A 26,176-nucleotide genomic window follows, 5' to 3' on the forward strand; every position below is an offset into this window, starting at 1 on the left:
AATTCTACGTGGCATTGATTCAACAAGGTGCTGATAGCATTCTTTAGAAATGCTGGCCCATATTGATAGGATAGCATCTTGCAGTTGATGGAGATTTGAGGGATGCACATCCAGGGCACGAAGCTCCCGTTCCACCACATCCCAAAGATGCTCTATTGGGTTGAGATCTGGTTAATGTGGGGGCCATTTTAGTACAGTGAACTCATTGTAATGTTCAAGAAACCAATTTGAAATGATTCAAGCTTTGTGACATGGTGCATTATCCTGCTGGAAGTAGCCATCAGAGGATGGGTACATGTTCTCATTCTGTTTACGCCAAATTCGGACTCTACTATTTGAATGTCTCAACAGAAATCGAGACTCATCAGACCAGGCAACATTTTTCCAGTCTTCAACAGTCCAATTTTGGTGAGCTCGTGCAAATTGTAGCCTCTTTTTCCTATTTGTAGTGGAGATGAGTGGTACCCGGTGGGGTCTTCTGCTGTTGTAGCCCATCCGCCTGAAGGTTGTGCGTGTTGTGGCTTCACAAATGCTTTGCTGCATACCTCGGTTGTAACGAGTGGTTATTTCAGTCAACGTTGCTCTTCTATCAGCTTGAATCAGTCGGCCCATTCTCCTCTGACCTCTAGTATCCACAAGGCATTTTTGCCCACAGGACTGCCGCATACTGGATGTTTTTCCCTTTTCACACCATTCTTTGTAAACCCTAGAAATGGTTGTGTGTGAAAATCCCAGTAACTGAGCAGATTGTGAAATACTCAGACCGGCCCGTCTGGCACCAACAACCATGCCACGCTCAAAATTGCTTAAATCACCTTTCTTTCCCATTCTGACATTCAGTTTGGAGTTCAGGAGATTGTCTTGACCAGGACCACACCCCTAAATGCATTGAAGCAACTGCCATGTGATTGGTTGACTAGATAATTGCATTAAATGATGGAATGGTCCTAAGGGGATTTGGAAGCTAAGATGTAAGAGAATTGGAGCATTTTTGTCCATGTTGATGGAGTAGACCACACGGAGAGGGGGAGGTGGGGAGGGAGTCTGGGAGATTTAATAAAGATTATTATTATTATTTTTTTGATGCAGTGTTATTGACATGCTGATTTGGATAAAGTATGATTGATTTTACTGTATTGATATCCTATTGTCATATAATGTATGGTTTATCTGAACAATTGGCTGTATGTAAAACCTTTAATAAAAATGATCTGATTAAAAAAAAGATAATTGCATTAATGAGAAATAGAACAGGTGTTCCTAATAATTCTTTAGGTGAGTGTATATAGTGTTTTTTCCATGCCTATAAGCGAACACATATTAGGCTACTTTCAGCTTGTATCCGTTCAGAACGGATCCGTTTGCATTACCATGAAATTTTTTTTTATTTTTTTTGTGTTCATGATAATGCAAACGGATCAGTTTTTACTTACATTGAAAGTCAATGGGAGGCGGATCCGTTTTCAATTGCACCATATTGTGTCAGTAAAAACGGATACATCCCCATTGACTTACATTGTAAGTCAGGACGGATCCGTTTGGCTCAGTTTCGTCAGACGGACATCAAAACGCTGCAAGCAGCGTTTTAGGGTCCACCTCCAGAGCAGAATGGAGGCTGAACGGAGGCAAACTGATGCATTCTGAACGGATCCTTATCCATTCAGAATGCATTGGGGCTGAACTGATCCGTTTCGGGCCGCTTGTGAGAGCTCCGAAACTTAAGAGCTCCAAATTAAGGCTACTTTCACACTACCGTTCAGAGCGGGTCCGTCTGATGTCTGCACAGACGGATCCGCTCCTATAATGCAGACGTTTGTATCCGTTCAGAACGGATCCGTCTGCATTATAGTTTAAAAAAAATTCTAAGTGTGAAAGTAGCCTGAACGGATCCGTCCAGACTTTAAATTGAAAGTCAATGGGGGACGGATCCGTTTGAAGATTGAGCCATACTGTGTCAAATTCAAATGGATCCGTCCCCATTGACTTACATTGTAAGTCTGGACGGATCCGCTTGCCTCCGCACGGCCAGGCGGACACCCGAACGCTGTAAGGGCTTACCTGTGCATCGCTGGACGGGTGAGTCTACCTTACTAAAGATGGCAGCCCGCATATGTTCGCTGGTGAACACTGCGAACTGACCATCACCTTACCAATCCTTTCAGGCTCCTGTTCTGTCCCTGCCCCCCCCCCCCCCCCCCCCCCGTATACTGGCATCCAGTGATGACGTGCCGACAAGGACACGTGACTGCTGCTGTCAATCACTAACAGAGGTAGCGACAGGTCAACACCAATGAGCTCTCTGCTGCAGTTAAAGCCCTTAAAGGTGTTATCCGGCAGGACAAAATTTGTTGCTAAGGGCTTACAGTGGATTAAAAAAAATATATTATAATAATAATAAAAGAACTGATAGCCAACTCACCAATCCCTCACTGCTCCGTTTCAATGTCTATAGGGTCCCCGCTGGTCTGTTCTTCCTGGTGTTAATGCCAGGAGAGTTGCACTCAGCCAAATAGTACCTTCTGTGGCTGGTGATTGACTGAGCTGGCATTCCTGTGTGTAGTGACGGGACCAAGAAGGAGACCAGCAAAAATCTGGTAAGCGTCAGAAAGGGAGGGGTGATCAGTGAGGTAGGTATGGATTCTTCTAATTTTTTGAAACAACTCTGAGCCCTTTCCAAAAATTTTTGCATTTAATCTTTGCATCTAGCGAGCAATACATGACTGCACAATTCCAATAGTAAGGCCTCATGCACACGGCCGTTGTTTGGGTCCGCACCATTCACTTCAATGGGGCCGCAAAAGATGCTCCGTTCCGCGGCCCCGCTAAAAAATAAATTACATGCCCTATTCTTGTCCGCGATTGCGGATAAGAATAGGCATTTATATTGACGGCCGCCCGTTCCGTTCCGCAAATTGCGGAAGGCACACGGGCGGCTTCTGTTTTTTGCGGACCGCAAAAAACGGAACGGTCGTGTGCATGAGGCCTAAAAGTACTATTAGGGGCATACTATAAAATAGCTCTAAATATCCAGCACATTGTAAAGGTAAAATTAGGAGAATGCTATAAAATAGCTCCAAACATCCAAAAAGGAAATATTAATGGGGTTGTCTGGTTCATAAAACCAAATTTTCAAAAAAAAACAAACAATTAGAGAATTCTGAATTATTAACCAGTGCAGAAAGGACACTTCTCACACAGGGGAACCAGACACATCATTGAATTGAATAGGCATTGCATTAATTAATGTGTAATGCTTCCCTTTACCTGTAGGGGCACTGCAGGTAAATAAAACACGTGCTGCCGATTCCTTCACAGATTTCAGCTGATCGCTGGAGGTTACACCGCCAAAACAACTCGTGATCAGCTTACTATTGGGGGAACCCTGTCCAAAGTGGACAACATGTCTAATTGTTTCTTGAACATATGAATGGGGTAACTTGGTCAGTGCATTAGAGGCAGAATGTTTCACCAGAAGGAAATATCTGCGTGTATACATGCTGAGTGTTTTCTCATCTTCTCTATTAGGTAAATGGAAGATATGGCAAGAACTGCAACATCATGGCTCAGTCAAATGCTGACTTAAAACTTTATTCATTCCTTGCTAAATACCAAGTACTACTATACTGAGCGTCCATACTGCTCACATTAATTTATTTGCCATCATTGCATCCCCACAGTAAGCAAAGTCGCAGCAAAGAACATGGATGTCAACAAATTCAGCCACAGCATTCTACCCCTGGCTTACACACAGTGGCAACTGTGATTAGGCACAACTGCAGTATAAAGCATGGAGGAAGAACAGAGCAAGGCCTCATGCACACAACTATATCAGTATTTTGCGGATCCGCTATTTGCAGACCGTAAAACAGATATATTCATGTGCATGAGGCCTTGCTCTGTTCTTCCTCTATGCTTTACACCACAGTTGTGCCCAATTACAGTTGGCACTGTGTGGTCTGTGTGCTGCCCGGATTTTATTTGCGGACCCACTGTTTTTAATGGGTCCGTGGTCCACATTTTGAGGATATGTTCTATCTTTTTGCAGACTGGACATACAGATGAGGAAAGCACACAATGATCTGCGTGCTTTCTGCATCCGTATGTCCGTTTCACAAAAGGATAGAACATGTCCTATACTCATCCGCAAAATTTGGTTTTAACAGGGACCACATCTGTATTTTTGCAGACCGTAACACGGACATGGTCGTGTGCATGGGAGAAGACTGGAGGCAGATAACAGACTGCCTCGAACTCCCAAGAGACAATGCAGATAACCTTTATTCCTCAAGTACAGATGCGCCAAAAGACACAAAGATAGCTGAAAGGCGCTAACTAAAAGCTACCGCCACATGATATTTACTTTTAGATATAACTCAAGGGCATGAAAGTGAATTTGACATTTTGCACTAGTCCTGTGGCACTGTCAGTAGGCATATGCCATCTTTCGATTCATTTCACCCTTGGGAAACCCACTGAACAATGATATGCAAAGGCATGAAAGAAAAAAGGTTACGTGATAGTCTCCAATCTATATGAATTAGATAACAAAGACTGTTAACCTTTAACAATAAAGTGCTTTTCAATCCCAACTTTACAGGTTCCCTACAGAAAAATCAGTCTGTTGCTTTCTTAAATAGCAGCAAGGACATACACAACCACCTTACCCCCTTCACTGAGGGCACTCAGACACAGTAAAGGGGTATTCCCATCTGGACATTTATGGAATATCCTCGCTTAGGCTACTCACACACCTGCGATAAGGTATTTGGCAGAGGAACAGCCTGCTGGAGTTCACCGTATCCAGCATAGCAGATAGCGCAGCGACTGCCGGACCCCACTGACTATAATGGCATCCAGCAGGGATTCGCCCAGTTTACGGCATCAGCGCCGGGTTTTTCGGCTGCACAAAACAGGGGCATGCACCAGTTTTTGTCAGCCTGAAACCCAGCCGGATTCCATTAGTCGATGGCTCTCGACGCAGGTGTGAAACTAGCTTTACTGGACCGTTTTCCGAACTCCCTCAGAAGTGAATGGAAACAGCCGCGCATGCACAGCCACCTCCATTTGCAATAGCATGATATGGATCCCATTCTTTGGATAGGAGAGGGACCCGCAACCATCAGACATAACCACAAGTATGCAACCGTAAAGGGGTTTCCCAGGATTTTAATTCTGATGACCTATCCTCAGGAAAGGCCATCAATATCAGATTGAAGGTTTGCAAGTCCAAAAACTAGGCTTGAGCAAACCATGCTTTGGATAATAGATCCAAAGTCGATTCGTTCAACTTTGTGTTTAACTCTACCTGCATATTTAAAATAGGAATCCGAAGTGGGCTTTGGTATTGGCTGCTACCTCGGTACCTAAGCCCACTTCAGATTCCTATTTTAAAGAGTTTTTTAAATACGCAGATCTGAATATAGTAAGTCTCGTGTGACTTCAGGCGAGAAAAAGTTTTGCTCCATGGAGCCAATACATTTTAGAGCTGTAAGGAAACAGCATCAAACACAAAGTTTTTGAACAAATCGACTTCGGATCTTTGATCTGAAGCTCGATTTGCTCAAGCCTACCAACAACCTGCACCCATACCCATCAGCTGTTTCAGAGGAGTTAGGCTAAGTTCACACGAACGTGTGTGATCCGTGGCCGTATTGCGGGCCGCAATACACGGCCACAGTTCCATGTGAATTCCGCATCACGGATGCGGACCCATTCACTTCAATGGGTCCGCAAATCCGGAATCGCGGAACGGCTGCACGGGACGGGACCCCTCGGAAGCACTACGGAGTGCCTCCGTGGGGTTACGTCCCGTACTTCCGTTCCGCTAAAAGATAGAACAAGTCCTATCTTTTAGCGGAACGGCCGGATCGCGGACCCATTGAAGTGAATGGGTCCGCGATCCGATGCGGCTGACCTACGGCCGGCGATTGTGCATTGTGGCCCGCTATTTGCGGGCCGCAGCACAGGCACGGGTCACACACACGTTCGTGTGAACTCGGCCTTACAGGGCCTGAAGTCAGCACCGGAACTACACAACCCCATCCAGTGTAGAGAACTCTGTCGATTACTGCACTGATGCTTCTATTCCGTTCAATGCTGCATTCATCGGCTATGTCCTCTACACAGTGGATGGGGTTGTGTAGTTCTGGTGCAGCCTACCAGTACCGGAGCTCCTCTGAAGCAGCCGATTGTCCGACCCCTGCCGATCAAATACTGACGTCTGTCCTTTGGATAGGCCATCAATACAACCCCTTTAAAGGCTATGTCCGCCATTGCAACCATTTTTTCAATGCTCCAATGCATCAACATGAAACAACTTTGCAAACGGTTTTCATTAAAATTTTACAGAATAAAAGCATCAGGGGCCAAGACCCTAACACAAGGACTGAGGTGCCTGTATATAGTGTCTATATTCAGGTCATGGTGCTGGAGAGAATTACATTTCTCAAGGTCCGTTCTGCCTTATTAAACAATCACTGCATAGCTCTTAAGAAAGCCCCAGTACTCTAAATGTCTGCATAAAGAACATAAAGCACAAGTGTCCTGCATAAAAAAGCATCAGCCAGGGATTCCTCGCCAAAGCCAGAAAACGATCCATAGTCTTTCGGGGCCATGAACACACTGCAGAGATGTGGCCAGGGTCCAAGCAACCTTTCCTGACTTTGTGGCTTCATTCATCAGCCTGCTGTGATGCCACCTCCTACCACAAACGACTAAAATCTAAAAGGTGCCGACTGCTGATAACATTGCACTGAGGTCTTGTAACATTTAATGTCAAGAAACTATAATGTGCAGCTATATACATACAGTATATACAAGATGGTCGACAAAACACAAAATCCACTACTTTAATGACCTCAGAAATGATTATGTAGCCAAATGACATGCAATCAACTACAGAGGTCAATCGGTATGATTATTCAAGTCCAATTACTTAAAAAAGAAAAATGCAATATAAAAGAATGATTAAAAAAGTCTCAGGGTACTTTCATACTAGCGTTTTTCTTTTCCGGCACTGAGTTCCGTCAAAAGGGCTCAATGCCGAAAAAAAACTGATCAGTTTTATCCCCATGCATTCTGAATGGAGAGTAATCCGTTCAGGATGCATCAGGATGTCTTCAGTTCAGTCGTTTTGACTGATCAGGCAAAAAATATAAAACTGCAGCATGCTACGGTTTTATCTCCAGCCAAGAAAAACTGAAGACTAGCCCGAATGCCGGATCCAGGATTTTATTTCCCATAGGAATGTATTAGTGCCGGATCCGGCATTCAAAATACCATGCGCAGACCGGAAAAAAAAAAAAAGGTGAAAAAAAATTAATGCCGGATCCGTTTTGCTGGATGACACCGGAAAGACGGATCCGTCATTTCAATGCATTTTTTTGACTGTTTAGGCATTTTTAAGACTGATCAGGATCCTGATCAGTCTTACAAATGACATCAGTTGGCATACGTTTTGCCGGAACTGCTTGCCGGATCACTCTGCCGCAAGTGTGAAAGTAGCCTTAATATAGTCAAACATGATACAAGGCCAATGCAATGGATTTGTTGTGGATTTTCAGTACAGATTCCTCAACGTATGTCCACAATAATGTACAGTACAATTGAATGGGATGCTGAAAACCCAATTCACATGTAGCAGATATAGCAGACAGGACATGCTGCACATTTTCAGTGGAGATAAATATTGGCAAATTTGCAAATTTTGTAAAGCGCAATGTCCACTCTAAACTGGGCTTCAGTACACAGGTACAGTCCTGATCTGTCACATACAGTGCCTTGCAAAAGTATTCACCCCTGTGACTTTTTTCGTATTTTGGTGCCTCACAACCTGGAATTAACATGGATTGTTTGAGGATTTGCATCATTTCATTTACAGAACATGCCCACAACTTTGAAGGTTTTTTTTTTTAATTTTTTTTTTTGTGAAGCAAACAACAAATAGGACAGAATAACAGAAAAAGTCATTGTGCATAACTATTCACCCCCTAAAGTCAATACTTTGTAGAGCCACCTTTTGCGGCAATCACAGCTCCAAGTCGCCTTGGATAAGTCTCTATGAGCTTGCCACATCTTACCACTGGGATTTTTGCCCATTCCTCCTTGCAAAACTGCTCCAGCTCCTTCAAGTTGGATGGTTTGCACTTGTGAACAGCAATCTTTAAGTCTGACCACAGATTTTCTATTGGATTGAGATCTGGGCTTTGACTAGGCCATTCGAACACATTTACATGTTTCCCCTTAAACCACTCAAGTGTTGCTTTAGCAATGTGTTTTGGGTCATTGTTCGGCTGGAAGGTGAACCTCCGTCCCAGCCTCAAATCACACAGAGTGGGACAGGTTTTGCTGAAGAATATCCCTGTATTTAGCACCATCCATCTTTCCCTCAACTCTGACCAGTTTCCCAGTCCCGGCTGCTGAAAAACATCTCCCCAGCATGATGCTGCCACCACCATGTCTCACTGTGGGGATGGTGTTCTTCAGGTGATGTTATGTGTTGCGTTTGCACCAGACATAGCGTTTTCTTTGATGGCCGAAAAGTTCAATTTTAATCTCATCAGACCAGAGCACCTTCCTCCATACATTTTGGGAGTCTCCCACATGCCTTTTTGCAAACTCACAACGTGCCTTTTTGTTTTTAGCTGAAAATAATGGCTTTCTTCTGGCCACTCTGCCATAAAGCCCAACTCTATGGAGCGTAAGCCTTATTGTCGTCCTATGTACAGATACTCCAGTCTCTGCTGTGGAACTCTGCAGCTCCTCCAGGGTTACCTTAGGTCTCTGTGCTGCCTCTTTAATTAATGCCCTCCTTGCCCGGTCCGTGAGTTTTGGTGGGCGGCCGTCTCTTGGCAGGTTTGCTGCTGTGCCATGTTCTTTCCATTTGGTTATGATAGATTTGATGGTGCTCCTGGGGATCATCAAAGATTTGGATATTTTATTATAACCTAACCCTGACTTGTACTTCTCAACAACATTGTCATTTACTTGTTTGGAGAGTTCCTTGGTCTTCATGGCAGTGTTTGGTTAGTGATGCCTCTTGCTTAGGTGTTGCAGCCTTTGGAGCCTTTCAAAAAAGGTGTGTATATGTAATGACAGATCATGTGACACTTAGATTGCACACAGGTGGACATCATTTCACTAATTATGTGACTTCTAAAAGGTAACTGTTTGCACCAGAGCTTTTTATGGGCTTCCTAACAAAGGGGATGAATACATACGCACAGGACAATTTTCTGCTTTCTATTTCTACACAATAGTTTTATTTATACATTTTTCTCATTTCACTTCACCAACTTAGACTATTGTGTTCTGATCCATCACATAAAATTCAGATTAACAAAACATTGAACTTAAGGCTGTAATGTAACAAAACACGAAAAAAAAAGTCAAGGGGTGAATACTTTTGCAAGGCACTGTATGGGTATCTTTTTGTCCATTTATTAAAGCTGCAGACACAGACTTAAAGGGGTTTTCTGGTATATTAATACTGATGGCCAATGGGAATCCAACACACCGCACCCCTGCCCCATCCACTACCCAATGGAAGGATCGGTGTATCTCTGGGGCCAAAGCTACTGCAGAACAGTGGATCAGCAGGGGTGCAGGGTGTCCCAGACGCCGGGCGATCAGATTCTGGTGGCCTACCCTATATAAAATCTATTTGTTCAATGGATAAACAAATTATTGGAACTAATGGAGATAGCCCAGGGCTAGACTATGCTTTCCTTCAGCAGTCTCAAAGGAGCTGAATGTCTGATCGTAGGTCTATTCACTTCAACACTTCATTCTTGTGATTGTGGGGGTCCCAGCAGATAGTGGAGACCTTCTTCTCGCGGGACAACCCCTTTAAATCACATACTAAAATATTTAGAAGGGACGCAGAGAAAAGCAGAGGATAGGGATGTATTTTATCAAGACTCTTACAAATGAGTTCCAGCACATGGTTTTACAATAAACCCATCAATATCTGAAACAGTCCTTTCGGTTAGAATACAGTTACAGCCTTTGTGCATCATGGAAAATGAATAAAAAGGTCTGCTTTCTATGTACTTCACCTAAATATGCACGGAGGGAAATCAAAGGAAAAACTCAAAGTGCAGCTGAGCGGTGAAGAGACTATGAAAGCAAACCGTGTTTAAGACGACTGCAGCACCTTGGAAATATACCGTCACATATGTATACCATGGGCGGATCTACAAACATGCCATCCTGCCTTAAACAAACCGATTAATTGAAGGTTCCTGAGCTCTGGCAGTGGTTCCCCGGTCAGTCACTAGCAGCAGGCATGTCACAAGGAACCAGTCATACAGCTCGCTCATACATTACTGCAGGCGGCGGATACCTGGGGCGACAAACACCAGGGCAGCTGACATTTAGAACTGCATCCATCAGCATTTGTCACGAAGGGATCATCTTCAAGGCCTCGCATCTAGCAACCAGACACAATACAGGTGACAGAATGAGCTGTCACCATGTTATTACACGACGTGCACGGTGACAAAGCTGCCATCGAACAGGAGACTCCCTGTCTGAACCCTTATCACTGAAAAATCTAATTCAAAGCACAACTTTAAATTAAATTATCAGAAGAATAAAGTCAAGTGTGACAAAAAGAGACCAAATTATTACATCATAGAAGTTTCTAATCGCAAGAAAATCATGGAAAATAAATGGCACCAAGACCAAAAGACAGTCACGAGGTTAGGGTGCAGGGGGAATAATAGCTCTCCCTAATGTCGCAACAACAACACCCTAAGTGGCCAACTAATCTCCCTCACATAATAAGGGGAGACTGTTATGAGCTTTTTAGGCACAATTTCCAGGAACCACGTCTATGATATCTCAAATATTTAGGATCCATAGATGAATAGCTTAGGCTACTTTCACATCTGCGCTTTCCCTTTCCGCTATTGAGATCAGTCATAGGATCTCAATAGTGGAAGAAAACGCTTCCGTTTTGTCCCCATTCATTGTCAATGGGGACAGAACTGAACTGAACGAAACGGAATGTATCAGAATGCATTCCGTTCCATTTGGTTGCGTCCCCATCGCGGACAGAATAACGCTGCAAGCAGCGTTTTTCTGTCCGCGATGTGGTGCGGAGCAAGACAGATCTGTCCTGACTCACAATGTAAGTCAATGGGGACGGATCCGTTTTCTCTGACACAATAGAAAACGGAAAGAACATAAACTCCAGTTTATGCAATTTGATGAGTTGCATTTAATAGGAAATGCGGTAAATCATATATGTGTGACATTTCGGCCACAATCCGGCCTTCATCAGACTGGTACCGCTTATGGAACTATTTGGATCCATCCCCCGTTGACTTTCAACGGAGTTCATGACGGATCAGTCATGGCTATTTTAGAGATAATACAACCGGATCCGTTCATGACGGATGCAGATGATTGTATTATCATAACGGAAGCAATTTTGCTGATCCATGACGGATCCAGCAAAAACGCTAGTGTGAAAGTAGCCTTAGCTGGAGCTCCTCGGCATCTATAGTGACATCTCTAGGGGAATGCGCAGCACCAATTTACACTTCAGTGCACCAGCTGTAGCCAGGTACTGTAGGTAGGCATGTGTCCTGGCAGGCTGATAATACCACTTCACACGGCTATGTAGCTCCAAATTGGTCAGCCTAACTGGAAGACTGGTCCCAGAGTCTGTACACAGGAATAGCAGAAGCAAACTGGTGGTGGTGGTGTGGGGGGTAATAATCATCATCTCCAATGCTTTCTATGTACAATTTACACCAAAATAAAAAGGAACAGTATTACACAGAAAATCACTTACTGTGCTGTCCAGTCAGGAGTTAGAAGGAATAATCTAATCTACTCTCATTTCCCTCAGCATTGTACTCTGTGACTACAGGACAGCTACACTACCTACAAAGAGTCAGAGGTAGTCTGAGACACGCCCCCGTGCCGTCTCATCATTGGTTCAGGATGCTGCTCTCTCCTTCCTCCGATTGGCTGCTGCTAATGAACACAAGAGGACAGCACATGGGCAGAATGATTAGAAAATACTCAATTACAAAACCACCAGTGAGAAAAAGCCAATAATCAGGAAACTATCAGACATATAAAAAGGAGAACGAGCCTCAGTAAAGGGGACCTGGAGGGTTGGATGGGAGGAAGGGACAGAGTCTCATACATATAAAGTCCACGCGCGGCGGCACTCTCAGGACAGGGTATAAAGCTCAGGGGTCACCCTTTTCAGGGCAGGAGCTCAGTTTTCATCCGGTGTATTCACAGTGTCCCTCTAAGCATTAGAATAAAATGTCAAGCACTTGTTCTCTGCTGGGTTTCAGTTGGACACTTCTAGGGCCAGGACAGTTTTACACAAAGAAAAAACTCATCTGCTTTCTGCGCTGAGGGTTCGTTCCCTGCAACTTCTGGTCCCTGGCCTTACATGCACCACTGCAGCCATTCACTGACCTTATCGGTAATCCCCAGGGAGTCCCTGCACTACATATAGATAGGCAGCAGCACACATCTTCTAGAGGCTTGCTGCTGTGTAGCTGATAAAATCTGCATGTATCTGTAGTGGCCCCCAGGATGAATCTTACTGGTGGGCCCTAGGCACCCCAGTCTGACACTGCCAAGCCGCATGTCACTGCTGATTCTGCAAATAAATCCGCAATGCTAGAAATGTTATATATATCAAACTGGTGAATACCTCAAACATGCTGCCCTCCCCCCAATAACAAATGGTTCAAACCTGGCAACTCATTTTTTCAGTGGAAACTGTTGAACATTCTGGGAGTTCACAGCATCTGCTGAAAAATAACAGACGCGGTTTACGTAGTGTACTAGGAAAAGTCACGTATTTCCCGCAGTCTCCGGTAATGGACGTCACTGTAAGTCTGCACTAGAATATATTTTTCCTGGGGTCTACCTGCACAGAGGCACGCTCCATGACTTGGCAGTAACCCTGGAAGTAAAATATAAAAGACACCCCCGTATCTGTGATCGATGGGGTGAAACAACTCTGACCCCACCATCACAAGTTCCCCAAATGAAAGGAGTGCTGGTTGAACATGGGCATTGTTCCCCCATTCATTCTCTACAGGACTGCTGAAGATACAGTGCCCCCATAGAGAATGAATGGAATGGAAGTCATGAAGTTCTTGACCGCTGTCTTATTCATTCAGGGAAGCTCCATTCTAGTGATCAGTGGGGCCCAGAGTTCAGACCCCCATTGATCATATTTTATCCCTTTTATCCTGTGGATAGTCGATAAATCTATGTTATATTCTTTAAGTTCAAGCTAAATCAGAACTTCCGCCTGATAGACCGGTAACATCTGGTGTTAGCGGAGCCTCTGCAGGCAGTTTGAGTTAACCCTTCCCCTATGTTCCTCAATCAGTTTTTTTTCCATACAGTTAGGGCTCATGCGCACGACTGTTTGTTTGAGTCCGCATCCAAGCCACATTTTTTGCGGCTTGGAGGCGGACCCATTCAGTTCAATGGGGCCACAAAAAATGCGGACAGCACTCCATTCCGTGGTCCCGCAAAAAAAAAAAATACAGAACGTTCATATTCTTGTCTATATCAAGGACAAGGATAGGACTGGTCTATTGAGAGTCAGAGGTTCCATTCTGTAAAATGAAGATGCACGCGGCCGTCATACGTGTTTTGCGGTCCGCAAATTGTGGATCTGCAAAACATGGATACCAGCCGTGTGCATTCCGCATGCTGCGGAACGGAAGGTCTGGCCCTCCACAGACCAGTCCTACCCTTGTCTGAGATACGGACAACAATAGGACATGTTGAATTTTTTTTGCGGGACCACAGAACGGAGGTTCGAATATTGACAGCAAATGGAGTGCTGTCTGCATCATTTGCGGCCCCACTGAAGTGAATGGGTCCGCATCCGAGCTGAAATAAAATGCAACTCAAATGTGGACCCAAACAAAGTTCATGTGCATGAGGCCTTAGGCTTATAAAGTGGATCTTTAATCCATGTGGGCTGGAGTTCCGTTTTAGGACACGTAGCATTCAGAACATAGTTTCACATGTAGAAAATAACATGGCCTTGTTCATACTTTAGCGAATCACAGGCGACTGCACACAAACCCATTGACTTTTAAAGGGGTTATCCAAAGTCTAACACATGCCCCCCAATGCCCAGACCCCTCATATAGATTATACTTACCCCGCTCCCCGGCACCCGCATTGCTCCTGATCCCTGGCCGCCTCTGCATCTCCCCATCGCGCGGATCAAAACATCTGGTGACAGGGAAAGCAGCCAATAGCAGGCCGTGACAGGTACGAGTGTCACTAGCATTGCAGGTGACGCTAGGAAGGCCTGTTCCCTGTCACCAGATGCTTTGAACCACACAATGGGGGGATGCAGCGGCAGCCGGGGATCAGGAGCAATGCCGGGGAGCGGGGTAAGTATAATCTATATGAGGGACCCGGGCACTGGGGGGCATATGTTAGACTTTGGTTTTCCACTAACTCTTGGTTAGTGTAAAAATCATGAGACGTGCACTAGCCACAGCAGTGGTTTTTCACGGCTGATCGGTAGGAGATACTCTGCTAATTTTTCATCTGAGCATTGTCTGTGGAGTACAGAGGACACAGAGGGCAAAAGCACACGGCCCAAACAGGAATTCTTAATGCTTGAATCATGCAAGAATTTTCCATGGACGTCAAACGGACACAGAAATGCGAACAAGGACTAAAAGCACAAGATCTGTCGCTGCTCTTCTTCTCAGTGCTGCAGAATGGAGTTGGGTGGCCAGAGGCTGGTGAATGATGTCACCAGTCTGTGCCAACATCTAATATTATATCCTGGGGGTAGCCTCAGACAGGAATGTGACTACTGTGAGATCTGAGGTCTGAGCAGAGGTCTAAAGAAAACAATGTTTTTTCTTACTTTCCTCCTCTAAAACCTAGATAGAGATATATATATTTATATATTACACACACATACATACATACATACACACACACACACACACACACACACACACACACACACACATACATACATACACACACACACAGCAGTTAAAAGATGAGCTCCCAAACAAAGAAAACACAAACAGAACAACCTGTAACCACAACTCGAGTAATGAATCCTCTACCAAAATCCAATTACTTCCACACAGACACTGTGCCATGGAAAGATCGGCATCTCCTACCTCCTAAATCTGCCACACGCCTGTACAGTGTACACTGTCAGGCGGAGGCATCTCCAAACACACACTGACTAAAGACATTAGAAATCTTACCATCAGAGACATTGGGACAGATTTATCATTAGCTCAAGTCAGAATAATGGAGTGAAAAAGTCAAAAAAAATTGCGCAATCGCTAAAACTGCACAAAAAATTGCAACTTTTATTGGTTCTGCGCTATGCTCGCCAGTTTTCTAAAAGTGGGCGTGTTTTCTTCTGTAAATGAATCTCTAGACAGATTTATTATTGCGACAATTTAAAAAGTCACATAAAAATTGTGCAATTTCACTCCAGTGAGGACCATGCTTATCTTATGCGATTTCTTAATAGAACATGCGACTTTTTCTCAAAGATGTGCGACTTTTGTATAGCCGCTTACTGACGAATAAACTGCTACCGTCAAACCACATTTATCACAGTATTAGAGGACCATTAATAAATCTGACGTAGCCAAAAGTGACTTTGGACATATGTAAAAGTGGAGTAAGATGGAAGTGTAATGATAAATCTGGCCCTAAGTGTTTTGGGATGTAACTCAAAATGTAAAAAAAAAAAAAACACTGTTAGGGTCCATTCACACGTCCGTTGTTTCTTTCCTGATCTGTTCCGTTTTTTGCGGAACAGATCTGGACCAGATCTGTACCCATTCATTTTCAATGGGTCCTGAAACAAAATCGGACAGCTCAATGTCTGATTTTTTTTCAGGACCCATTTAAAATGAATGGGTCCAGATCTGTTCAGCAAAAACGGAACAGATCAGGAAAGAAACAATGGACGTGTGAATGGACCCTTAAAGTGACCCAAGAATCCCCCCCCCCCCTCCTCTCATGACTCTGTGGCAGGTGGTTTTGGAGTCTGTCCTTTAGAATATAAAACCAGCTCCTCATACACTGACTTTCTAATGAGCCCGTCATAGACAGCAGCCAATCTGAGAAGCCAGAGCTGCAGGAGGAGGAGACAGCAGAAGCCTGAACCAATGAGTAGACAGGAGGTGTGTCTCAGACTACCTCACACCCCCTGCAGAAAGTCTAGATGAGCTGTAGTCACAGTCCACAGCTCTACCCTAAAGGAGCTGAGCAAGATCTGAGAAAAACACACATCATATCATCCCTTAAAGATACTGACTTGCATATTATTTTCACTGGAGGGTTCCTTTAAGTGATCTGCTGTCAATTTCAGACAAGGCTGCCCTGTCATTGTGGTAGAACCTGGCCCATACCTGGTGATAAACCATGGACATCTTGGAGCCTGTTCAGGGGCAAGGCTTCAGGCATATGACCGTATCCGTATTTTGGTCCAGAAACCACCGATCACCAAAATATGGATACCTTCCTTGTGCATTTCACAACAGAAACATCTATTCTTGTCTGCAATACGGATGGGTGCGTCCGTGAAAAATGCAGCTAGTACACTGATGAAAAAAGCAGATGTGTGCCTCAAAGCCAACACCTAGCGGCCCCGTCAGGTAAACTATACAACGAATCCACGTGACAGGACCTCAGGGGAGAGGTGCAGGAGTCAGAACCGGTCCCCAGAAGACACGATCCTGCATGGATCTGAGGAGGGGCTCATTCATCCAGGTATCACTAGTCATCCAACTTGCTTTCTCAATTAGAATGACTTGTACAAGAAATCTCTGGCATTAAATACCGGTGCTTATATTCTCATACAAGCCATTCTGATTGAGAAGGACTAGCAAAACGTCTTCAAGAGAAGAATACAGGACGTCCAGCTGCTGTGACTTATTAGGACTGATATACCATGACCTGGAGGACATATCTACTGGTGTACAGCCAGACATCCAGTGGGAATGAGCCCCTGCACTGCTCACTGAATGTCAATGGAAGTGTGCCGGCCACACAAGCTTGCTGCAGGACCCCCTCCCTGACAAGAAGGGGGGATCCTCTATGTCATGACCTGCTTGCGGACACCCCTCCGCGGGCTATAAATGTCACAGTGCCCGGGCGCCTGACAAGAAGCGACATTAACCCGTGCCAATCTACCTCACTCCGCCTCCTCCTCTCCCGGAGCGCCGGTCATGTCTCCCCTCCAGCTCTTCTTCCTGACAAGCCGCTGCAGAGCAGCAACGCCACCTGCCATAGGACAACTCCGCTCCACAAGCAAGCGCCGCCCTGATTGGTGGGCTGGCTGCCGCCCACGTCATCTAGGAAGAATGGACCAGCTGTTTGCGTTACAAGCCTCGCTCTGGAGACGTATCTGCTGATTGGAAGTCTGTTTTTTGTGTACGTCATTCTTGCAGTTACTTTTTTTTCTTCAAAAACTTTATTGATACTTTCATGGGATAAGGTTTTTACAAGGTTACTAGAGCGACATCCGCCCTTCAGTGTAGCTTATTTCCGGTTCCGGTCTGTCAGAAAATCTCACCTAAAGCAGTGTGTTTGCAGGTAAGGTTATTTATTTAGTTCCTAAGCTACTTCCCGTACACCTGGCTGCTAAACATGATGCACTTTTATGTGCTCTTCTGCTGCTGGCCTTCTATACGGTGGTATGTCTCCACCTGTCAGGCCTGGCATCATCTATACATGTCCCCAGAGACCTCAGCTCTGTATCAGTATTCATGTCAGGTGTATACAGGGAGGACACATAAAGGATGGTGCCCATGACTTCCTCCGTATGTATGCCCTGCACTGTGCAGGTAATGTATGCATCCTTGCCCCCTATGACACTATTGCTAATTTTATACTAACTCTGTTTCCCATGTCTGTGTCCATGATGACATCCATGACAAGATGGTCAGTGGTTGATCTGTCTCTGGTCTGTCTGCCTGTTTTTTGCCCTCTGTGTGTCATCTGTATTCCACAGACACTGCTAGGCTGAAAATTAGTTCCCAGCGCATCTCCTACTAGAAGCCCATGAAAACCATGGACCTGACACTAATGGTATCCGCGTTGAGGCTGTAATGTGCGTGAGGGATCCATAACCACAGACCCAGAGGTGGTTAAAGCATCATAGACGCATGCTCATGCTATTTTACTCTCTGGAAAAAGTCTAAGGCATACCAATACGCCTTAGACTTTTCCCTGCTTTTCATTAGCGCTGTGAATGGCACGGGCAGCGCAGCGATGCTGCCTGTGCCTCCAATAACAAAGCTCCTCATAGCAAGGAGCTTTGCTATTGGTTAGTTTGGGCGGGCTGCCAGAGTGGTATAGTGTCCTGCTGCCGGCGGGAGGTGTAAAGAGGACGGGCGGGCTCCCGAGTCCTGGGGATTGCTGTATTAGGAGAGCAGGCGGAGAGCTGCACCCATGAACCAGTGAGCATGGAGTGGAGTGCTGGACAACTACAACCGAACTCAGACATCCAGTTTCACGCGCAGCAATGTATCAATGTGTGTAATGTATGTAGTGCAGTGTGTACATACAGTACAGACCAAAAGTTCATTCAAAGAGTTTTCTTTATTTTCATGACTATGAAAATTGTAGATTCACACTGAAGGCATCAAAACTATGAATTAACACATGTGGAATTATATACATTACAAACAAGTGTGAAACAACTGAAAATATGTAATGTTCTAGGTTCTTCAAAGTAGCCACCTTTTGCTTGGATTACTACTTTGCACACTCTTGGCATTCTCTTGATGAGCTTCAAGAGGTAGTCCCCTGAAATGGTTTTCACTTCACATGTGTGCCCTGTCAGGTTTAATAAGTGGGATTTCTTGCCTTATAAATGGGGTTGGGACCATCAGTGGCGTTGAGGAGAAGTCAGGTGGATACACAGCTGATAGTCCTACTGAATAGACTGTTAGAATTTGTATTATGGCAAGAAAAAAGCAGCTAAGTAAAGAAAAACGAGTGGCCATCATTACTTTAAGAAATGAAGGTCAGTCAGTCAGCCAAAAAATTGGGAAAACTTTGAAAGTAAGGGCTATTTGACCATGAAGGAGAGTGATGGGGTGCTGCGCCAGATGACCTGGCCTCCACAGTCACCGGACCTGAACCCAATCGAGATGGTTTGGGGTGAGCTGGACCGCAGAGTGAAGGCAAAAGGGCCAACAAGTGCTAAGCATCTCTGGGAACTCCTTCAAGACTGTTGGAAGACCATTTCAGGGGACTACCTCTTGAAGCTCATCAAGAGAATGCCAAGAGTGTGCAAAGCAGTAATCAAAGCAAAAGGTGGCTACTTTGAAGAACCTAGAATATGACATATTTTCAGTTGTTTCACACTTGTTTGTAATGTATATAATTCCACATGTGTTAATTCATAGTTTTGATGCCTTCATAGTCATGAAAATAAAGAAAACTCTTTGAATGAGAAGGTGTCCAAACTTTTGGTCTGTACTGTACATGTATCAACGTGTGTAATGTATGTAGTGCAGTGTGTACATACATGTATCAATGTGTGTAATGCAGGGCTTGACAAATTTCCCTGGAATCTAGGAGCCAGCTAAAAAAGTTAGGAGCCGTTTTTGATTTTTTTTACCTTTTTATAAAGCCTTATTCTCAGCGACCAAAATAACCTCTTAAATTAACATATAAAGAAGTCTAGAACCAAACAACATGGGCATTGTTTATTATCAGTGTACTGTGACGTCACTGTGTGTATAATCCCTGCGCTGTGACGTCACTGTGTGTATAATCCCTGCGCTGTGACGTCACTGTGTGTATAATCCCTGCGCTGTGACGTCACTGTGTGTATAATCCCTGCGCTGCAGCTGACAGAACTGAGATCCCTTCCCCAGGATGTTTGGTCCGGGCTCATTCATCTCATAGAACTGCAGCTATGAAGTCCACAGCGTATTGCAGCAAATACCAGCAAAATGGATAAGATTTTACCAAAAATCCTCACACTTTATAAAATCCACACGGAAATGAACCTACTGTGCACATTTCAAATCCGCACCGTGGTAATAATATATGATTTCACCACGTGTAACTGATCGTGGCTGAATTCCACAGCAAATCCACACGCTACGTGTAGAGTCTGATAAAAATCCACAACAGGTAATCCTCTGTGGAAAATATTTCCATTGGAATTACTCTAGGAATACTGAGGGGGCCTTCCAGCTCTCTCATGGATTGTCACCAAGCTTTCCTGGTCTCCTAGTCCTGAGGAGAACATATCTCAGTACGGGAACATATAGAGAAGTTATCAGATGATTTAGCCATTCAGGAGTCTTATGGCAGCTCCTAGGAGAACTGTGTGGTATACAGCCTGTCACCCAGCTTTCCTGAGGAGAATATATCTCAGTATGGGAACATATAGAGAAGTCATCAGATGATTTGGCCATTCAGGAGTCTTAGTTCTCATAGGAGCTGCAACCCGGCTTTCCAAGACTCCTGAATGGGTAAATCATATGATAACGTATCTAAATGTTCCTATACTGAGATATATTCTCCTCAGGAGACCAGGAAAGCTGGGTGACAGACAGCCTGTATACCACACCGCTCTCCTAGGAGCTGCCACCCGGCTTTCTGTGTGGTATACAGGCTTTCACCCAGATTTCCTAGAAAGGGAAAGAACTAAGAAATGGCCAAATGGTAACTGCAGGGATGGAGCACGGTGCAGGAATGGCCACCAGTTGTGGCTAGCAGGAGCTCCGGCCTAATGACGGCAGCAGGTATGCAGCTCCCCGCTGGGTTCATGGCCGTGCTCGAGGCCAACTTGGCTGTAGCAGGCAGACATTACAAACTTTGAGCCTACAGGATAAGTGCAGAGCGCATCATTTACCGCCGCAGAGCCGGCCGTGCAGGGACCTGGCAGCACTTGGTGCCCTGGGATGTTGCGCTGGCTGTATACAGCAGGAGGAATGATGATGGGCTGATTGTCTTCCCTCCACTTGTCAGCGAGTGCAGCGCCACTACCTGTGCTCCCGCTCTGCCTCCCCTGCACTAACTCCTCTTCCCCCGCCGAGCCTCTCTCACCGTGACACGGGCTCTGATGTCTGCCGGACAGTTATCACATAAGTATCGGCCGGGCTCTGGTAAAGGCTTCGCCATTTTTAACTGCCCTGGAGATGACGCACGGCGACATCAGCACGCTGCGACCGATAGACGGCGAGAGAGAGTGGCCAAACCACGATGGAGCCGAAAGCTGAGGGGTCCGGGCAGGGTGGCAGTCCGAGCCTGGGCGCAAGTGATTTAAAAAAAAAAAAAGGTTTCATTTTGCTCGCGGTCCAAACCCTCCAGTGGCTGCGCACAGCTGCTGGGCCTATTTTCAAGCAGGGGGCAAATACCCAGGCGCCAGGACAAAATTCCTAGTCGCCATAGCGACCTGGTGCCTGGGATTTGTCGAGCCCTGGTGTAATGTATGTAGTGCAGTGTGTACATGTATCAATGTGTGTAATGTATGTAGTGCAGTGTGTACATACATGTATCAATGTGTGGGGCACATACATCACACACTGCATCTACTGCATCACATACCTCAGACACTGTGATGTATGTGGTGAATGCACAGCAGGCCATTATAGCCAAGTGATAACGTACAGGGAAGATCCACTATATTGGACCGGACTTTATCACTTGGCTGTAATTGCCTGATGTCATTTAGACTAGTAATGGTCCCACTGCATACCCACCTCCTAGGCCACGTTCACACAACTGCTATATATTTTTGTTGTTCTGCTCCATTAGATGAGCAGAACAATGAAAATAATGGAAGCATCGGATCGGGTACGTAAGGCTGGGTTCACATCACATTTTTGTCATAAGTTTAACGTATACAAAAAAAATCTGTATGTGTATATATGTTCACTTTTTTTTCTTTTTTTCAGGATAGGAAAGCGTAGTGTAACATTTCTTTCCATCCTGCAAAGTTCAGATTTATTAATTTTTTTTCATTTTTTGTACAATGGAACTCTATAGTGTTGGATACCACAGTATGACATCTGTCTGAGGCATCTGTTAAAGTATTTTTTTTCATGTATGTTAAATGTATGACAGAAACATGATGTGAACCCAGACTGACTGACAGGAACAGAGCTGAACAGACTCCAATGACTATGATGGAGTCCGTTCAGTTTCTGTTCTGGATCCTGTCTTTTTACCGGACCAAAAAGTCCCGCACGAGAGGATTTTTTTTGTCCGGTCTTTTTTACAAAATCTGTGACTGAGGCTCCAAACGCAGCCTCCAACGCAGATGTGAACAAGTGCAGGCTACGTATTATGTATTTCAAATTATTCAATTTTTGTACTCCTCCTCCACTAAAAATACTCCTGAAAAATGGTAAAAGGAGTATTTTTACTCTTCTGGAAAAAATGTAGCGTGACCTGTGAACAGACCCATAGAAGTCAATGGGACGGCTTGTAATTACACTGCTCACCGCTGCGATGTCAATGGCGAGCAGGTAAATAATGAAGGGAAGGCAGCGCTTGCACGGAGTGAGATCTCTTCAAATAGCTGATCGGCAGGGGTGCCGGATGTTGGACCTTCGTCGATCTGATATTGATAACCTATGCTGAGGATAGGTTATCAATAAATATATCCCAGAAAACCCCTTTAAGAATTATATTACTGACACACCCATGCATCTACAACCCCACTTCCAAAAAAGTAAAATGTAAATAAAAGCAGAATGCAATGATTTGCAAATCTCAAAGATCCATATAGTAATCATAGTAGATCATAGAACACATATGAGATGATGAAACTTTTGGAACTTGATGGCATCTCAAAAAAGTTGGTACAGGGCCCCGTCTACCATTTTGTAGCATCCCCTCTTCTTTTAACAACTGTAAACGTCTGGGAAGTGAGGAGACCAATTGCTGGAGTTTGAGAGAGGAAAGTTGTCCCATTCTTTTCTGATGTAGGATTCTAGCTTCTCAACAGTCCTGGGTCTTCTTTGCTAAATCTTTTAGTTTCATGATGCGCCTAACGTTTCTATTAGTGAAAGGTCTGAACTGAAGGTAGACTCTTCTTCTGTGGAGCCATATAGTATAGGGCTGAAAGGATTACTCGATTGAATCGAGTAATGCGACACAAAAAATCCTCAATGCAAATTTCCATTTCGTCCACCATGACGGCTCTTACTATGAGATTGACCCCTTGACCTCTGTAGGGGCAGGAACACCGAGTTTAAAAGGCCACCACCCACTCTCACCCTCAGTGTTTCCTGTCCATACGGGGGCACCTCACAGAGAGCCCTCCTGATGGAGGTGAAGAATTTTTTATTGTTTTAAAAAATACCTGGGGATTTGTTTCCTCTTCCTCTGCCCTCCTGCGGTCGAGTCCAAAGCTGGGCAGAGGATACATGCGGAGCTGATCTTGTTCCTGTCTGCATGAGCCTGCATCTCTTCCCATAGCGTCGGTCGCCCTTCCCTTCATTGAGGAAGCTGACCACGCGTAGCAGGACACGCTGCACGCCGACTCCTGGATGAAGCCTCAGCACTGCACTCTGCTTCGGGCCGGCAGGAGGCGGAAGGGGCGGAGCTTGGACTGGGGCGCACCGCGATGACGTCAGACGCCGCGCTGAGTATTAGAAGCGGCAAGTTTGAATAGCTGTGGCATACAACCGGTCTTCCTCCTGGAGCAGACAAACCACAGATGTCTGTCCCCGACGCCCCTGCAGCCCAGATGGAATCTGAAGCCCCCTCGGCTACTCCAACCGTGAGTTCCCCTGTGGGGAGAGAGAAAAATGATGTATCATATTGACTTGTTTCATTATCATGTCTATTGATACCTGGTTGCTCCTCTCTTATAGGAAGTTAATAAGCCCAGAACAAGAACTATAGTTCATAGGTGTGCGACTTGTAGCAAGAGTCTTCCTGAGAATCATAAAAAGAAACTCTGCCAAGTTTGCATCAATGATCTTGTAAAAGAGGAGCAACCATCCATATTGTTGGAGGTCAAATCACTAATTCAAAACGAAATTAAGTCCTCCCTGGCCTCTCTCAAATCAGTCCCTCCTACACCTCCGGCGAAAAAACCTAGAATGTCTGTCCCATCCTCCTCTGATTCAGAGGATATGGACGAGGAGGCCTCCACCTATAGACGGAACGTTGATATTGACGCTCTATCAGAGGGTGAAATTGTGGAAGATAGTAAAAAATATTTTTTCTCTTCCGAGGACATGGAGGAGCTATTGGGCGCTTTCAGAGCAACCATGGGTATTGAGGAGGTGAAAAACCACGGTCTGTCCTGGATGAGATGTTTGGGGGACTCCGAGCCCAAAAACTCAAAGTATTTCCAATGAACGAAAACATAAAAGATATGATACTGGATGAGTGGATGGACCCTGAAAGAAGACTGGATGTATCCAGGGAATTCAGGAATAGGCTATTATTCGATCCGGCGGACGTCAAACTGTTTAATGAAACCCCAAAAATTGACATCCAAGGTAGTCAAGAAGACCTCCCTTCCATTTGAGGACTCGTCACAACTACAGGACCCAATGGAAAGGAAGGCTGACTCACTTCTAAAAAAAATCCTGCGAGGCATCTGTTTGGTATTAAAACCAACATAGCTGCGACGTCGGTTGCTAGGTCCATGTGTTTCTGGCTCAATGAGTTGGAAGACCATATCAAAAACAAAACCCCAAGAGAGGAAATATTAAACTCTATTCCACTCCTCAGATCAACCACTGCCTTCTTGGCGGATGCCTCGGCGGAGTTGGTGAGGTTCGCCGCCAAGGATGCTGCCCTCACCAATTCAGCTACAAGGGCATTGTGGATGAAAGCCTGGGGAGGGGATAGGACATCAAAAGCCAAGCTATGTTCTATAGCTTTTTACGGGGAATACGTTTTTGGACCCGTGTTAGACTCCATTCTTGAGAAGGCTGCTGATTAAAAAGAAGGGTTTTCCGGAGGAAAATAAAAAGAAGCCCTTTCGTTCCTTCAATTCCCAGACTAGACCCTATAGGGGCAAAGGGAAGTCAGGTAGGTGGAGTTACTAGAAGGGGGGGAAAGGCAGAGGTTTCCTTCCCAACCCCCAGAATAAACAGTCAGATAAACAATGACGCCAGAGTAGGGGGAAGACTGAGGAATTTTCTGTCCCGGTGGGAATCGGTCACCAAAAATCCGTGGGCCTTAGACATCATACGAAATGGCTACCGGATAGAATTTTCCTCAGCCCCTCCAAAAAAGTTCAAAATAACATCAAACAGCCCAAAAACTCTAGAAAAAATCTGGCAAGGGGTCCTTCAGCTTATAGATTCAGGAGTGGTAACGGAAGTCCCCAGTATGGAAAGAGGAAGGGGTTACTATTCCAGTTTATTTCTGGTGCAGAAACCAGACGGTACCTTCCGCACTATTATAAATCTAAAGGAACTAAACAAAGCTGTCAAATACAGAAAGTTCAGTATGGAATCCATAACATCCATCATTCCTTTGATCAAAGCCGGAGACTTCATGACGTCCATAGACTTAAAGGACACTTACTATCATGTCCCCATAAACAAGACCTCTCAGAAGTACCTCAGTAGCTTGGGAGAAATAAAACACTTCCAGTTCACCGTGTTACCCTTTGGAATCTCCTCTGCCCCAAGGGTAATCACGAAGCTCGTAGTGGAAATGATATCCCCCCTGAGAGCAGAAGGAATAAAAATATTTCCATACTTGGACGATTTCCTAGTTCTAGGATCCTCAGAACTGGAAACAACCAGCCTTGCCAACAACCTGATACGCAGGTTCTCAGACCTAGGCTAGACAATAAACCTAAAGAAATCTTGCATAATCCCATCAACCAGAATAACATTTTTAGGAGTGATCCTGGACTCAGTTTCCCAGATTACATCCCTCCCTCAGGAGAAGATAACATCCTTTGTAGACAAAACAAGAAAGTTCCAGAGTCAGTCTCAGTGCTCCATACGCAGTGCCATGAGCCTCTTGGGTATGATGACTTCCTGTATAACGGCAGTATCTTGGTCCCAGGCTCATACCAGGATTGTCCAGTCGTGGATCCTGAAAAACTGGGACAAGAGGCAGTGCTCTCTAGAAAAAAGAATCCCCATTCCAAACCACGTAAGATCAGATTTAAACTGGTGGACGGAAAACAGAAACTTGCTAAGAGGTGTACCCTGGATAAAGA

General features: G+C 44.9%; 2 protein-coding genes across 3 annotated transcripts in view; one reads left to right on the forward strand and one right to left on the reverse strand.

Annotated features, from left to right (window-relative positions):
• Window positions 1-17,335, reverse strand: part of FAM126B (family with sequence similarity 126 member B) — an 89,180-nt gene extending 71,845 nt beyond the window's left edge. Inside the window, exon 1 of one of the 2 annotated variants that reach the window (XM_040439239.1) lies at window positions 17,197-17,335. The gene's annotated coding sequence lies outside the window, so the exon portion shown is untranslated. The remainder of the gene's footprint in view (window positions 1-17,196) is intronic. The other variant, XM_040439237.1, reaches the window with a different exon arrangement.
• A 127-nt stretch (window positions 17,336-17,462) lies between these two features.
• NDUFB3 (NADH:ubiquinone oxidoreductase subunit B3) overlaps window positions 17,463-26,176 on the forward strand; it is a 33,959-nt gene continuing 25,245 nt past the window's right edge. Inside the window, exon 1 of the mRNA XM_040439240.1 lies at window positions 17,463-17,598. The gene's annotated coding sequence lies outside the window, so the exon portion shown is untranslated. The remainder of the gene's footprint in view (window positions 17,599-26,176) is intronic.

The sequence above is a fragment of the Bufo bufo genome, chromosome 7 (assembly GCF_905171765.1).
Source record: "Bufo bufo chromosome 7, aBufBuf1.1, whole genome shotgun sequence".
Taxonomy (NCBI): domain Eukaryota; kingdom Metazoa; phylum Chordata; class Amphibia; order Anura; family Bufonidae; genus Bufo; species Bufo bufo.